The sequence below is a fragment of the Cynara cardunculus genome (assembly GCF_001531365.2).
Source record: "Cynara cardunculus var. scolymus isolate 2C chromosome LG 13, CcrdV1, whole genome shotgun sequence".
Lineage (NCBI taxonomy): Eukaryota > Viridiplantae > Streptophyta > Magnoliopsida > Asterales > Asteraceae > Cynara > Cynara cardunculus.
The window spans coordinates 940,124-949,442 of NC_037540.1; the positions used below are offsets into that span (position 1 = coordinate 940,124).

General features: G+C 33.9%; 1 pseudogene; it reads left to right on the forward strand.

Moving 5' to 3' along the window:
• Nucleotides 1-1,058: 1,058 nt before the first annotated feature.
• LOC112526078 lies at nt 1,059-7,738 on the forward strand (annotated as a pseudogene).
• Nucleotides 7,739-9,319: the final 1,581 nt, after the last annotated feature.

Here is a 9,319-nt window from a genome sequence, read left to right on the forward strand (position 1 = left end):
ATAAATGTAAAACTATAACTATTAGCATTTTTTCCCCACTAAAATACAACATCAAATGATGGAGTCTTTGAATTGATAGATTCGTTAACCAAATATCTATAACATCATTTATATTCTTTGGCACATCCATTTGCTGTTGTTGTTTACCGAGTTGCATTTAATTGGTTTGTTAGCAGGTTGATTGATTTGACGATTTGTTGTATACCCCTAATTTTATCCCTCTCGTAATTAAAGGTATAATGAGAAATATACATACATACATTATTATTTTTTTAAGTTTTTATCAGTCTCTTATGTCTTATTCGTTAAGAAAGACTAGTTTTTTGGATCCAGATAATACGAAGTGATGAGTTAGTTATAACTTCTATAATTCAGAGACACTTATGTTTTATCGTTAGTTTATCTGATAAAAGGTAAACCAACCTCTTACTTGCCTTTTATTGTTCTCCAGACTTTCAACAACGACGTTTCTCAATCGATTGACCTTAGTCGATCATTTCTCTTAGTTGATGTATTTTGATAGGATTTAAACGTGTTAAATACCGTCAATGACATATTTTCGTTTAAATAAATGTTAAATATATCATTAAATGTAAATTTCGTAATGATAATGAATAAATATGTGAAATTTGTATAAATTTATTTATAAATTCAATACTATAATTTTCTGATGGATAAAATAGACAATTTAAACGTTTATCAATTTACAAAAAAAAAATATTTTACTGATTCATCTTTCAGACTTCAACACCTCCACTTATCAATCAGCAGTAAAATAAAACTTTAGACTTCAACACCTCTTAAAAAAAAGGGTACCGAATAAACTTCTTGTCCATAACATACTAAAATCCAAAGCTATGCCATTTTGGTTCAATCTTTAGATGAAACATTTCAAGAAATCATCAAAGTTTGGTTTGCTTTTTCTTGAACCTAATTAGGGTTTGGGCGGTAAGATGTTCAACTTTACACGATAAAATTCCAAACCGACCAATTAAACCAAATGGATGAAACATCCAAAAGATTCCCATCGTTATCCCGAAAGCCACGAAAACTGAGACAGAAAAGAAACCACCATGGACGTCCTTTCCTTCTTTCTTCTGTTAACTGTTACCCTTTCTTTCATTCATCTGATCAAATCCCAAATGGGTCTCTCTACAAAAACCCTAATTTCAATTGGGTATCCATCACAATCCATCAAGATCAACAATATCAAAACCAAAGGTATAATCTCTTTTTCTAAAAGTTCCTATTCATTCTGTCTCGTCCTTGTTTCCTTTGATTCCTAAATCAGATTACCCCTTAAATTGGAATGTGATTACCAAGTATTTTGAGTGAAATTGTAACACAATCTGTATCAGATTTGAAATTTGGAAGTACCAATTTGGCAATTTTGACTTTAGAAAGGTCAAACTGGAGGGTTTTTTTGATGTTCTTGGGTGTGTTTTGTTGTAGCTGGAGTGGACAAAAGAGAACCCATTAGTGAAGAGGATAAGATTGTGGAGGTGGTTTGGTACTTTGAATCAAATGCCAAGGAATGATTATGTTTCTAATGACTACAAAAGCTTGCCTAGAGTTTTCCTTTTTGAACCTGGTGGTTCTTCTGCTGAGGTATCATTCTTTCATCTCTGTAACCCTTTAAAGAATGGTTCAGTTTTTGCAAATTTTGGTGTTTTTGTTGCCATTTTCAAGGACCCATTATTAGTTTGCAACGAAAAGATGAGGGTAATGGGTCAAATGTTGATTGCATCCTTTTTTATCATGAAAAAATGGTCTGAAAAGTTGATCAATTTTGGTTATATTAGCTAAAGAACTCTAGTGTATATATATATGTATAGTATGTATATGTATATATGCTGCCAGATGATCATTTGATTCAAGATGTGATCCAAGATAATTGAATGGGCTTTTTTCCTTCTTGGGAATTGATCAATTAGATAGATTATCAAGAAAATGTTACAATCTTGAGTTTCGAAGATTCATGTTGGGTTGATATTGAATATGACACACCATATTATTCTTTGAGCAAAAGGTTGATTACCGGCAAGCCCAACTGCCCCACACAGAATTCGTGCGCTAGGAACCACATGTGAGTAGGCATTTTAGAGCTGACTTAGAGGTTGAGGCTAGCGGAGGGGTTCAAGCCTGTTTCCCACATGATTCGAACTTGAACCTGTTGTGTATTTGAGCAAAGTCACTCTGCCCCTTTGCCAACTTAGCTACACACCCGAGGGCACACATCATATAATTACCAAAAGTAGATATGCATTTAAAGAGTTGGATTATATCAACAATTTTGTATTTTTCATGTTTCAACCAACCTAAAGTGAAGTCTAAAATTTCATGGTCGAAGCCATGGTAGAAATTCTGAAACATGTGATTTAATAAGTAAAAGTTCTCTTATCTTACCTCCTTTGAATGCCTATGTTTTCGGATTATGAGATTCTTGCTTTTGGACTGAATGCTTCGCGTGTTTTTCATTGAAAATATAAGTTAACGGTTTGTTGAAATGGATTTGTCTGCTTCTTTCGTTATATGTTCAAACTACCTTCGATCCCTTGTGTATTACGTGGAAGCTTATTTGCAGGTTCTTCTCTATGGTGGGAAAGTTGTGTCATGGAAGAACAGTCAAGGCGAAGAATTGCTTTTTATGAGCAGAAAGGTATGAATTTCGGCCCGTTTTACGCATCTACACATACAAAGAGGGCAATTATGCCAATACACATGAAGGGGAACCAACTATTTCATGTACTATTCAATCATGAATAATCATGTATATTGTTTATGAATAATTTTCATCATGAATATCTATCACGGCATTCATCATGAATAAAACATATGAATAGTTGGTTCCCATGTTCTCAAAATATTTACAGTTCACGTTTGAAACTACCCTACACATGCACAGTTTTAATCTCTATGTATAATAAACATAAATGTTTTAAGATCAATAACCTTATACTCCATCTTCACATATGAATTTTCACACTTCTTAGGCTGCTGGAAGGTCTTCTAAAGGAGGAATATCTCTTTGCTTTCCACAAGTAAGCCATATTCATTATGCATGAACATTTTTCATCATAAATTGTTCATTATTTTTGGATCATCATGTTTCTCTGATCCTTGCAGTTAGGTAATACGGGGACGATCAAGGAGATTTGTTCTTCAAAGAACAACGTAAGGTCATTAGATAACATCCCGTTGCGTCTGACTCCCACGGGAAACCCATCTTCTGTAGATCTAACTTTAAAAACCACTGCAAACAATTCAAATATGTGGCCACGTAGGTAATAATCAGAATCATGTTTTTCAAGAGTGTTTACGTCCCTTAAACCTTGGGTTCTATTTGTCACTGCAACAAAATCGGCTTTATATGCCAAAGATGTCTAAATGTCCTAATAGACTGCTTTATAGGACAAAACAATTGTGAGTCCGATATAAGGGAGTTACAATAGAATATTAGGACGTATTTGGGCATCCTAATAAGTTTTTTAGACACTTAAATTAAGGGTCCTTTTAGTTTTGTTAGGGTGCGTTTGGTACACTGGACATGACAGAACAAAACAGGGATCACTGTTTCATGTTTGGCGGGACTTTTATATGGACCAAAGAGAAACAAAGTGGATCAGGCGTATTCCACCCCTACCCCATGGAACATACCTATATTTTACCAATGTAACCTCAAAATAAAACCCAATTCTCTTCTAAAACACCAAATACGCCTCCCTCTTTACAATTTATTCATTCTTTAAATGTTATTTATTTATATTTTATGCTCTTAACTTTCACTTTACTGTCCTCAAAATACATATTTTGATTAATTTATGTAATTTAGTAAATATTAATGATAAAAAAAATAAAGAAAAAGTATAAGATAAAAATGGGAAACTACAAATTTTTTATTTTTGTGTCATTTTAATCGTCTTTACAAAAACTTTCTAATGATATATTTTGTTATAAAAATACTTGTTTTATCATAATTTAATAAAATACATAAATTAATCAAAATATATAAACAACTCATTAAGGGTATTGGTCATTTTTTTCATTCAGTTTTGTCCAGTTCTGTTTTACCAAACGCTGAAGTCTGAACATCTGTCATGTTCTGTCCTATCTTGTCTGGATACCATACGCATCATTATAGGACACTTTTGAAAAGGCATATTTTCAAATAATGTCACATAAAAAGCCTAATATGATGCTTTATTTCAAAATTGTCCTAAAAACTTGTTGGAATGCCCAAAAGCGTCCTATCAAAGTATCAACTTATTGTAACACCTTCACACAAGACGTATAATCGTGTGATCCTATAAACTTAAAGTCTTATAAGGCAGTCTATTAGAACATTTAGAAACATTTGGGGTCTTATGAAGTCGATTACATGTAGTGCATTATGGCCATTTATATATTTTGTTTGATATTGAATGGAAGTGTAATCTTGGGTTAGTTTTACGGATCAAATGATATTTATGCAGCTTTGAGTTCCGCCTTCGTGTTTCATTGGGTCCAGACAAGATGACAATGATTTCCCATATCAAGAATACAGATAGCACGTCATTTTCGTTTACGATTGCTCTGCAAAATTACTTCTCGGTATCTGATATAAGGTCTGTTTTGCTGATTTCGATTAAAGTTTCAAGCTTTTAATAGTTTTCGTCGAGTTTCTGATGTGGGGTTTCCATTTTCAGTGAAGTGAGAGTTGAAGGATTAGAGACGCTCGATTTTCTTGATAATCTGCAGGAGGGAAAAAGATCCACAGAGCAACCAGACGCAATCACATTTGATGGAGAGGTCTCTTTCCCGCTCGGTATCTATATACATATACAAATACATGTATACATACATACATATATAGGCGAAGGATCGTGTGAGAAAGGAAGTTATGGTGCGAAGGGTAAGAAGAGATCTGAACCCTTTTAATCTCATGCCCACCCATGAATTGCGTTTTAGAAGGTAAATGATCCGGTGCATCTCTGTGCACCTCATTAGTGTTGACACCAATTAGGATTGAGATCTCTTCTTACGCTTCTCATTATAATTTCCCTTCTCACCGGAACCCAACCCTACATACATATATAGGGTTGAGTTCAGGTGAGATGGGAAGTTGTGGTGAGAAGCGTAAGAAGAGATCTCCTCCCTTGGATCAATCCTATGAATGTCAACACTAATGTGGTACACCGATATGCACCGGATCAATTCTCTTTTAGAGCACAATTCATGGGTGGGCATGAGATTAAAAGTGATCCGAGGTTTGGATCTCTTCTTACGCTTCTCACCATAACTTCCCTTCTCACAGGATCCTTCACCCACATCTATATTATACACACATAGGAGAAGGTTCGAATGAGAACCATAAATATTCTGAACCATAACTTTTTAATTCATGAGATCCAATTTAAACCATAAAAAATTAGTTGAAAAATAAAATATCTTATAAATTAAAAACCTCTCTTCTCTCCTATCTTTTATCACATCTCTCTCCATAACATATACGTACGTATACATAATTGAATATGCATACAAGGTGAACACATTGTGAACACTTTCTTAGAAATACTATTATACTTTTTGAACACACTCTAAATCTACGAGATCTGGTGTAGCTTGTGAACACCAACTAAATCAATAAAACTAAACTTAAACCTACCACTTGTGAATATCATGTGAACCTTTTGAATATACTAGTAAAGTTTTTTTTAAGATTGTTTACAACACGTTCAAGTTGTATGCACATTTAATTGTACGTGTTTTGTTAATATAGAGATACGAGAGAGAAAAAGATATGTATGGAATTTCCTAAAAATGCTTTAATCTTTGTTTAATAAATAATGATAATCATCTCCTTAATTGTCCCATTAATTATCTTAAATTAGTGGCTTAAGATGGATCTCACGGATTTTGGACTTCTTAACTGATTAAGCCCCAATGCATGTATATGTATTTTGTCAATGAGTATATTCATCAATAAATATCTACTATGTATGCAAGTATATGTGCATTGACTCGGTGAAATTCATACGGTGTATATGCATCAATGCAAATAACAGTTCTCAAAATATTTATGCTTCTCATTTGAACCTTTCCTATGTACTTAATTGTAGCAAATGGTTGATGAATATGGTATGGATTCTTTGATAGGTTGATCGTGTTTATATGAGAACACCGGGTAACATAGCCATCATAGACCATGATAAGAAGAGGACAATTGTCATCCGTAACGAAGGCCTCCCGGATGCGGGTATTCTTCAAAATTCAATTTTCTATATTTTCTTATCACGATCTTCAGTTCTTCAACTTCAAGACTCTTGTCAAATTACAAATTTGTGTTCATGTCAAATTGCATACTTTTTGTTATCTTTGATGTCAAGATTCATATATCAAAAATAGATTTGTGTTCTCTTGCTATAAGATTCATGTCAAAATTGCACTTTTTTGTTTTACTTCAAGATTCATGTGAAAACAAAGGTGTGAGTATCTTATCTTCAAGATTCTTGTCATTACAACAGAATCTGCTTTATAGGATGCCAAATATGTCTAAATGTCTTAATAGACTGCTTTGTAGCACTTAAATTTATAGGATCAAACAATTGTATGTCCTATGTAAAGGTGTTACAATAGGTTGATAGGACGTTTTCGGGCATTCTAACAAGTTTTTTAGAACACTTTTGAAATAAGACGTTTTGCTAGTCTTTTTCATATGACATTAATTGAAAAAATGCCTTATAAAAAAACATGTGTCCTATAGAAATATATGTTTACGGAACAGTGGTCTATAAAAAAGTCAACATTACGCTTTATTTCAGAAGTGTCCTAAAAACTTATTTATAACATTCCATTGTAACACCTATATAGAACGCACAATTGTTTGGTCCTGTAAAGCAGTCTATTAGAACATTTAGAGTATATTTATTAGCAGCTTGATGAGTTTAATGGAACTCGCAGCTTATTCCGTCAGCTATACATAATTGTTCTGAAGTGGCTTAATGACATTGAAAGTGGCTTATCTAGGAAACTTCTAGGGGGAGCTTTATGCAGAAAGTCAAGTTTTTTTCAAACCTGTCCTTCCCAATTAAAGAACTTGTTTATTCCATCTATGAGAAAACCCTTCAAAACGAAACAAAAACCTTCCCAATCCGTACAGACAGATTAATCCACTCAGACAGCTTTATTCATACAAGACTTAATGGAAAACCAACCGAACAGTCGGTCAGTCCCTTAGACATATTTAGCGCCCTATAATGTTGATGTTATAGTGTATCAAATCTATGGATTTGTATTTTTAAACTGAAAGATTCATATTCAAAAGTGAAATAAGATGTTCTTTAATGAACTTATGGATTGATGTCGAAATGCAGTTTTGTGGACTCCTTGGGACAACGCAGCAAAGGCGGCAGCTTCGGGGTTTTGTGACAAGGATTACAAGATGATGTTGTCAGTGGATTCTGGCGTTCTTGAGAAACTGATCATTCTAAAACCATCGGAAGAGTGGAAAGGGTATCAAGAGCTTTCGATCATCTCTTCTAGCTATTGTAGTGGCCAATTGGATCCCAAAATGGTAGCTTTCTATGCCAAACCGTAAGCAGGCGTCAGGTACCGTTTACGCCTTTGATTCCCGACGTTCATCGTGTTTGAGAAGTCAAAAAGTCAACTTTTGGTTTGTATATTTTCAGGGTTGATGCAAAGCTCAGGCTTTCAAATTATGCAACAAGTTTATTTTTTTAGTTTATTTGGTTTCTTCTGCATACTGTCTCTCTTCTGTTAGACTGTTTCTTTACCAAGTACATCTGCCTCATATTTTACAAAGTTCACACACACACACACACACACACATACGTAGGTGGAGGTTCAAACGAGAACACCTTCATTTTGTGAAAACACTTGTAATATGTGAATAATACACATGTGATGTAAAGTCGTACCAAAGGATGTTTACGTCACTGATTTAGTATCACATGTGTATCATATCGCGAATACACTAATGTGAAAGCAACTGTAAAGATTACAATATCATATCGCGAATACACCAATGGATTACAGTATCATAACGCCGAGAAAGCAACTTGGTTCTTCTTTCATAGAAAACCTACATGCCAAATCACTCCGTGAAGATTTAACTTAACTGTAATCGTTATCGGTAATAATCATGTTATAAAGATAATAGAATACGGCATGCACCAATAATACAGACAAAAGTCGAGGAACGAAAAAAAATCCACTCGGACCAAAAGCTCACCCAGTAAGCATTTATTAGCAAAGAGTCACCGCTTTTACTAATCTTATTGAGAAATATTCTCAGCCAATAAAATAGATTGGTAGTAAGCGTTTATCACCCAATAAACGCTTACATGTTAAGACTATTGATCAATACATTTCCTCGTACCAGGTAAAATTCTCGATCTTTCTTATACTCACCTGGTTGGTAATTGACATAATACACGTTTATCCAGTAAGTGTTCTAGTAAAATATTATTTTTACCATGGGTAAAGGTTTGAATGGTGAATGGTGAATGGTGAATGATAGATTGGGGATGAAAGTTGAAAAGGAAAGAGAAAAAGAGGGGGTGAAAGTGTAAAAAAGAAAAGAAGGGGAAAGAAAAGAGGAGAGGTCGCTTTCATGTAGATCTGGTGTCGTTTGTTATCTGCAAGTAAACATTCTGGGTTTAATCATGCGCCACGTGTGGGATGTGTATGAAGAGGGGACAATCATGACCGTCCACCACACATAACATACCATGGTTTTATGGACTACAATATACTGGATCGTAGGCGTCAACAGTTGTCGGCCACTCGTGCTCATGCGGGCTGGCTTGGGTTGGCTTATGTAAACGTACTTCTGTTCATCCATTGACATTTTGACCTTAATTTGTATTTGTTTTTGTTTTTGTTTTTAAATGAATATAATTAAACTAAATAGAAAAAGAAAAAGAAAAAGAAAATTAAGAAATACGGCGGCAGAAGGAAATAGAGAATGATGATGTTTAATGGGCAGAGAAAGAGGCGGCGCCCGATGTTATGTTATTCATATTACCAGACATCATCATTCCCCCTTTCTCATTCCCTATCCCTCCCATCAACTCTTCTTTTGTTTTTTCTCATTCTTATACCCTAATTTCTTTTAATTAATTATTAATTATTTTAATAATATAATTTATATTTTATATATATATATACTATATTATAAAGCATTTAACAAAAATTCTTAAAAACTCTTAAACCCGTTCATTCCTATCCGATTTCATCCCATATCTGAATTCGTGTAACTAACTGCAGATAAACACAATCAAATACAGGATAAACATCTCATTTTAAATATAAAAAATCT